Consider the following 8,193-nt stretch of genomic DNA (forward strand, 5'->3'; position numbering starts at 1 on the left):
CAGGTCACGTGTCCTGTGGATTAACGTTACGTGTCTTTAATGGAGTCCTTTCCATTGTGTCTTTCATCCCCATGTCGTTGATGGTTGCTGATTATTCCGCGTTTAGGGACAATTTCCCAAGCAAAGGGCAAGAGAGTGCCCTGAAACTCTGTCTTGCCCACCGCCCACTTGACAAGGCCATTGGCAGAAAGAGGGTTATTTCTCATGCCGGAAGACTTCGGCCAATATTGCTGATGATTTGTAATCAAAATTTACGCAGTGGCGTGGCTCGAACCCAGAGCCAAAGACGTTTTGATTACTAATGCAGGACGCTACATCTAGACCACGGTTACACCATGATACTGCTTATAAAGTAACGGTATTAACAGAATGTCCGAAAATATAACGTTTCTGTACCGTCGAATCAAAACAGTTAAGAGATGTATTACACTTGGCTGCGTAAATTATTCTCGTCCTCTGTTCCTGAGATTGGAGGAGAGTGGAACAAATGTCTGCTCCTGTAGCATGGAAACGATAGTCTCCATGCAAAGACTCCTATTCAGGCCAAAATTTATCGGGTACTCTTCAAATTTTTAATTACCTTCTTGGGAGAATTTAGATATATTCTGTGTAGGTTGATGTAAAAGCGAAATGTAAGTGCGCTAAAGTTTTGTTGTGGTGAAACTTGTAGTGACAAATATGGTGATTGTATTGCACAAGTATTAATCCACATTCTTTACATTTACTTTCAGCTGTGCAGGTTAACAATGGTAGAACTGTGTAGTGAACAGCGTAAGTACAGATGGATAATATAGGTTCAGTTACACGAAAATTAGTTATAAGACAGAGAAACAGGGAATTATATTTTATAATCGTTCAGCGTTTTAAAATTTTTCAACGTTCACAAACCTAAGGTATTAATTTGCAGATCAATTTTCTTTCAAATTCAAGAGACTGAATACAAATATGAACCAAGCCACCATTAATTTCTACCTTTTTTACAGCGAAAGAGTTTACGAAAAAAAGGAAAAAAAGCTGTAACCACCAGGAAATTTGTACGATATGTCACTCCAAATAAACAAATAAAAACACATCAAGTTAAAGAGCATTCTTCAGTTTACATAAACGAGTTATTCTACATATCATACATCCCGGATCCGAAAGACCATTTCGTTGTTTAAAACAAGGTATTTAAAACAAGTCGAGAGCTGGCAGGATATCCCGAAACAGTGTTGTATGTGGCTTTCAGTCAGTCTCCAACCGTTTACATTGAGAGTAAAGTAAACTGATAGACACATGAAATAATTCAAAGACAACAAATTATCTTCTTTAATGGGAACTTAATATTTTCCCTGCTTTGCGAAGGGTGAAGCGACTCACCACACTGTGCTTTGCAGCTATTTATCATGTACGAAAACGGATAGAAGTAACAGTTCAACATCCATAGTCAGCTTCAAGAAGATGAAAATTCCTGCCTATAACGTCGTAAAAAGCTTACACGAAGCTACTATCAACTCGCACACACTCCAGTTCTACTCAGAGATTATATCACTTCGTTATATCACTTAGTAAACGGCTATGTTATCTGTTTCGCCATCGAGGAGATCGAGAACTAGATTACAACTACGTAATGGGCCATATATAATCTGTACGTTGCAACATCCAGAAACCCGATTAGTGTTCTGCCGTGAGTTATAGATATACACAAATGCAGTATTCTGGCGAAGCCACAAAACAATGTAGAAGAGTAATAACGCTCTTACATAAAGCTGCTTTGGAAACCTAACCTTGGTCTGAAAATAAACGCTACAGAGATAAGCCTATTGAAGGTCACTGCGACCTTAACTATTCCGGAATTCCTTACAAAGCATCCACAAACCTTTACCTCATTGTGATAAGAGGTTTCTATAGACATTTCTTCTCCAGTGTTACACCTAATTTTGTTGTTTGCTTGATTTCTAGTGTCATTCTGTTGAACCACATTTTAACGCTTGCAGTTTCTCAACGATGCAAGCTTTAACCATATAGAACGCTGCATACCCGATGCACAGTTACCCATACATCTTTCAGTTCCATCATTCAGTTTCATTCCGGTTAGGCCTGTAATGTAATATTATTTCTCAGGAGGTAGATATTTTATTTATTCTTATGCTGCACGTTCAAAGTCTAACATACACAAAGTTGCATTTTGCATTTGATAATGCTATTCTTCATTTCCAGTCTTAAAGTTTTGTGTCTCTGACCATACTCGTATCCTGACATATCTACGGAATGAAAAAGACAACATTCTTATAAGATACCTTACTTCGACCGAAATGGGGTTTTGTCTCCTAACTTCAGTACTAGCGTCTGCTCATCTGATCGTTAGATTTGCATACGTGTTCAGCAAATCACTGTAGTGTTAAGAGGAGAGGACTATTTTCAATGTAGCTCGTAGTTATATAACTTTCTCTTTCAGTCACGTGTGGAATGTATGAAGACAGATTGCTAGCAAGCCCCAGAGCGTGGCGTTCTTAGAAGAATTGTATCAAAATGTTCGTCCTGACATATTATTCTTAGATACAGATTCGTAATCATGCTCCTGGCATTCACAACCGATTTGGCGTATTCCTTCCAGTTTTTAGAGTTCACGCTTCAATCGGTAAAAACGGAACCCTTATACGACCGTTTTGCTGTCAGTCCTACTCTTTGTCAATCTGAGTGTTGAAAACTCTTTCTCAGGAACAGGTGGGCGTATCAAGTTCAGACTTATGTCACGTCTGAAGGTCTTTAGTCCCTTGGCTATGATAAGAAATTGAGCTTCTATGGCAATGCAATAAAAGTATATGGCCATTTGTAGCATATATTTATATATCCGCAAACTCACTCATCAAAACGCATAGGGTACTTCATGTTGACCTATAAAAACGAAATTTTGCAAGAGGCAAGGTTTCACACTACAAGTAAAGGAAAAACATGGAAAATATGAAGCTGTAATTATATCACATAAAAATATCTTTTTTCCATTGGAACGTTCATGGCATTCATCATCTGTCAAAAGCGTAAAGGCAAAATATTACTGCACGTGAACATAAAATATAAGCTGTAGTCATGTTGCAGTAAGTAAATGCAATATATTTTACTAAATATTATTACATAAACAAACCGAAGTTTCGCCTCCTCCCTTTTTTATTTGTCCCGGCTAGTTTCAGGAACTTTAGTGAGGATTTTTATATGATCTTGGAACTCTTGGACCGATATCTTGCCCGTAACTATATAGGTGAGAGGCAAAACTCGTCAATTCCCTATATGGCTGAACAATCCACGTACATAATAAAATTTGTGTGGACCCCTCAGAGCACGAGTGCTACTAGCACTTAGCCAATTTTTTAATGCATTCCGTTATATTTATCGAAAGGCACAGAGCGCCCTTCGATATGTTTATGAGCGCCGATTTATTCACTCAGTAATTGGACAGAAGACAATCAGTTAGGAGTATACGAGACGGACGAATTACCAATCCTAGTTTTTGTCATGCATCTAAAGGAACATCCCTAAGACTCTTCTCTGGACTGTGGATTGGAGCTAAACTCAGTTTCCCCAAAACAATAGATGTCTCGGGCAGAAATATGTGTGCCCTAATGGGTGTCAGAGCAGATGTTCTTAGTTGAAGATACCAATATCGATAACTTGTTGGACAAGCTGAGTGTGCTTAATGTGTGGTAAGCTATTTTTGTTACTACTATTAATGGAGGAAAGGCTATTATAATTTTCATACTCTACTGAGTCATGCTCTTTGCAATCAAATACCAGGAGGGCTGGTAGAGGGGCGCGAGGAGTCACAATGGAGTGAAGACTTTGAAGTCAGTGATTTGTAACGGAATAAAGTCAATGATTTGTGCGACATGTGCAGTGTATCCCTGCATCTGCCACCTACAGGTGATGCGATAGAAGGCGACTGTTTCGTTCTTTCTACTGCAAGGGATAGAAAGGGCTCTTTCATATCTCATCCATTATCCAACTTCGGATCTTTTAAACCAGATACCAGATGGACAGGTACTGGCGCTCGCAGTTTGGGGATAAATGAGACGAGATTACCAGTTTCGGGACTGACTTTCAGCCAATGGAAACCTCCCCTAAATCTTGTGCAGAATTGGTTGACTGAAACTGAGGGTGGCGACTGCAGCTGTATGTGAGTGTGTGTGTGTGTGTGTGTGTGTGTGTGTGTGTGTGTGTGTGTGAATAGTAATTGATACGTATTTATAGCATTTTGCATCAAGTATTCATGGGAGCTGGGTTGGCTGTTATAGAACTTTGTTCAATAAAACGAAAGTCGCAGCAGGCCGGGAGTGGGACAGAGCGGCTCCCAGTCCTAGAAACCTTGGTCAGAATCGGATATTAGAATTAAGCTCTAAGGGGAAAAAAACATGGCACCACGAAGAAATTATCCGAATAGGGCGGTAATTGGTAGGTGTGACGTAGATATACACACAAACAAATGATTACAACTACAGAAAAGTTGGATGATTTATCCAAGAGATGGAGCTTGACAAATTGAGCAAGTCAAAAGCGATGGTTCACCCGTGGTCCTTATGCAAGCAGTTGGTATTGGTTCTGATTGATGGAATTGTTGGCTGCCCTCCTGACAGATATCATACCAAACTCTGTCCAACTGGTGTGTTAGATATTTCAAATGCCGAGCTGGTTTAAGAGCGTTGCTAATAAACCAGACACTTCTTTGTCGGTCATCGGGGCTCATTTTGGAGCGGGACTCATCACTGAAGACATTTCTTCTCCACTCAACGAGATTCCACGCCGAAGACGTTGTTGGAAGTGCCCATGACAGCAACGGTATTCCAACCTGACTGTCACCCACCAAACGTCCCGACAGGTGGGAGTGATGGTCTGGGGTGCCACTTAATTTCAAAGCAGCGCTCCGTTGGTTGTCATTCGCAGCACCGTTACAGCACAGCGGTAAGTCGAGGATATCCTACACTCCATTAAGTTGTCCTCCATGGCAAGCCATCCTGGGCTCTTATTTCAGCAAGATAACGGCCTCCCACACACGGCGAGAGTTCTGCTGCTTGTCTTCGTGTTTGCCAAAACCTCCCCTGGGCAGGAAGGTCGCCACATCTCTCACCAATTGAGAACGTTTGGAGCATTATGACCAGGGCTCTCCAACCAGCTCGGAATATTTCAGTTAGTAAATGTGGCATTGTTGTACAGGGCAATCTATATAAACTAGAGTATACCGATTACAATTACCTTGATTCGAGGACCTCAAAATTGCGTCCTTAGCAACAATCTGTACTTCAGAATACCTCTCTCTCTCTCTTTTGCAAACACCGAATCTGCTGTCGTCGCATTCGGGAGGACGATGGTAGAAACCCGCGTCCCGCCATCCAGATTTAGGTTTCCCGTGATTTTGATAAATCGCTCCAGGCAAATGCAGCGATAGTTCCTTTCGAGAGGCACGCACGATTTCCTTACCCATCGTTGACACAGTCCGAGCTTCTGCTCCGTATCTAATGACCTCGATGTCGAATAGACGTTAAACCCATTCTTTCTTCCTTCCTTCCTATAATGGCGTCGCACAATCTAAGAACACATCACTACAAACGGATCCACTTAGAAAAAATACTGATTCAGTATTCAAAACTGTTGTAACTCACGACTCATTCCTACCAGGCACCAAAATCATCGTGCCAGACTCACTTGAGTAAGCCTGTAGACAATCACACGTCATATAACCTCCTGTCATACAGGAAACAAAATGCAAGGAGCCAACACTGGATTAAATTCGGCGTATAATTCCACTCTTAGTACCCAAAATTTGTTGCTGCAATACCTCAACTATTTTCTTTCTGAACTTGTCAACCAAGATCAACGAAAATAACATTCACATTAAAATTCACGGAAACCCTCAAACCTATGAAATAATCTATACGCTTCCCATCAATTGATTATCGACACTGACACTTTCAAATGTGTCCAAACAACCATGCAGTAACAAACACGCCGGCCTTCTGACCCTGGATCCCTCTCTCTTCGACTCTCAATAGTGACAGAAAACCATAGCTGAACCATTCGTTTAGAAAAATGTAGAGCTCTCCCATTATTTTTAACAATTACAAATGAACAAATCATTCCATAAATGGTTCAGAAAGGTTTACTTATGTTGTGATTTGCTGAAAAATGAAGTCTGCAACACTGCATGTAATATAACACAAAAAAGGCCCTCAATAGCTAAGTGAAAATAATAGTAGGTCAACTTCACAGTACATAGCAAATGCAATTTACAACAACTGTCTGTTCTGAAACTTCCTGGCAGATCAAAACTGTGTTCCGGGCCGAGACTCGAACTCGGGACCTTTGCCTTTCACAGGCAAGTGCTCTACCAACTGAGCTACCCAAGCACGACTCACGCCCCGTCCTCACAGCTTTACTTCTGCCAGTACCTCGTCTCCTACTTTCCAAACTTTACAGAAGCTATTCTGCGAACCTTGCAGAACTAGCACTCCTGAAAGAAAGGATATGGCGATGACATGGCTTAGCCACAGCCTGGGGGATGTTTCCAGAAGGAGACTTTCACTCTGCAGCGGAGTGTGCGCTGATATGAAGCTTCCTGACAGATCAGAACTGTGTGCCGGGCCGAAACTCGAACTCGGGACATTTGCCTTCCACGGGCAAGTGCTCTACCAACTGAGCTACCCAAGCACGACTCACGCCCCGTCCTCACAGCTTTACTTCCTCCAGTACCTAGTCTCCTACTTTCCAGTTCATAGAGCACTTGCCCATGAAAGGCTAAGGTCCCGAGTTCGAGTCTCGGGCCGGCACACAGTTTTGATCTGCCAGGAAGTTTCAAATCAGCGCACACTCCGCTGCAGAGTGAAAATCTCATTTTGGGAATTGTCTGTTCACTTCAAAGAGTTCACTAAACGACATTCCCTGTCTAAGTCAGCAGTGGACGATTATCTATAACCAAGTGGGCGACAGCCACGCTTCTATCTTGCAAGTATGCTTCTGTCCGTTGCCGTCTGGTCATTGGCAGATTGTACACGGCCGGAAATTAGCCTAAGCGAATCCGATACCTTGATCCTCAGCGCCGTCCCTGGAGCTGGTGGAACTCGCGCATTTGGCGAGAATGTCTGGCCCTGGCACCAGCTCACATCTTTGCGCCTGTGGTGCATTTTCCCTGGATGTGTCTTCTTCGGACAACACAGGAAGAGTAACTAGCGAAGAGGAGAAATTAAAGTTTGGAGACGAGGTTTCTAGGCTCACGGAAGGGGTACCCAGTCCGACTATCATGGAGATAGGTGAAACGGAAGAGATGAGATCGCTGTCGAATTTTCAGCTGGATCAGTAAGAAATAAACTGGAAGCAAAGAATTGCGCGAGAATACACCGGCGAGATGGTACCGATCGAGTGTCAGAACAGAGAAAAGTTATCAAGGACTTAGAAATTATGCTCCAAGGGATCGAATACGATACAGGCGAGCGCACACGGGAAGGCGTACAGTGTGCGAAACACCAGGCTACAGCCACGCAGCAGCAAAAGCAGCAGCGAATGCAGCAGAATTTGGGTATGGATCCGCTGACGGCGGCATGAGCAAGTCTTGTCAGCAGCCGTATCCGAATAGCTTGGGTCACAATAAGCGAAAAAGTCGGAACGGCAACGAATGACACGATAGGTGGGATGGCGGTAACGGCCGTATGTGGGAAATATACAATCACGAAATACATGGCCGTTTCTGTGATGGGAGTCGTAGGATAAATTGAAAAGTTAATCCACTACCCAGTGATGAAGTTAATTCAGCTGATCCGCCGGGCGAGAGACAAAGGGCACCGCAATAACGATAGTCCAATACGGAAGGCATAGCAGTGGAGAAAAGCAATGGAAAGTGAGTGAAGTGTGCTGTTCGTTGAGAAGGCAGATGTGAGAGACAGGAGGTGTAACGACAGACTGCGGACATGAGGGTTATAGGCATTGTCCCGTGGGAACGATTTAGTTTTTGGAGGTACCTCTTGCATCTATTCTGGACGCTGGAGATCCCGTGATTTTTATCAGTGATATGGCGTTTCGAAGTTGCGTGGTAGATAGAGCTTGGCCCACCTTTTGTTGTGAGGAGCCAAGGTGAGAGAGGGGTCATATGTGGAAAGAGTGTTGGGAAACTAATGGATTCTCATATAATGTTTTTTTTTGTGTTAGGGAAGAGAGTATGGATTTAACTTTTTA

At 42.6% G+C, this 8,193-nt stretch overlaps 1 non-coding gene across 1 annotated transcript; it reads right to left on the reverse strand.

Annotated features, from left to right (window-relative positions):
- Positions 1–6,299: 6,299 nt before the first annotated feature.
- Trnas-uga (transfer RNA serine (anticodon UGA)) lies at positions 6,300–6,374 on the reverse strand. The gene has a single exon. It is a non-coding gene; the product is annotated as a tRNA-Ser (tRNA).
- Between the last annotated feature and the right edge of the window lie 1,819 nt (positions 6,375–8,193).

Source organism: Schistocerca cancellata, chromosome 3 (genome assembly GCF_023864275.1).
Source record: "Schistocerca cancellata isolate TAMUIC-IGC-003103 chromosome 3, iqSchCanc2.1, whole genome shotgun sequence".
Lineage (NCBI taxonomy): Eukaryota > Metazoa > Arthropoda > Insecta > Orthoptera > Acrididae > Schistocerca > Schistocerca cancellata.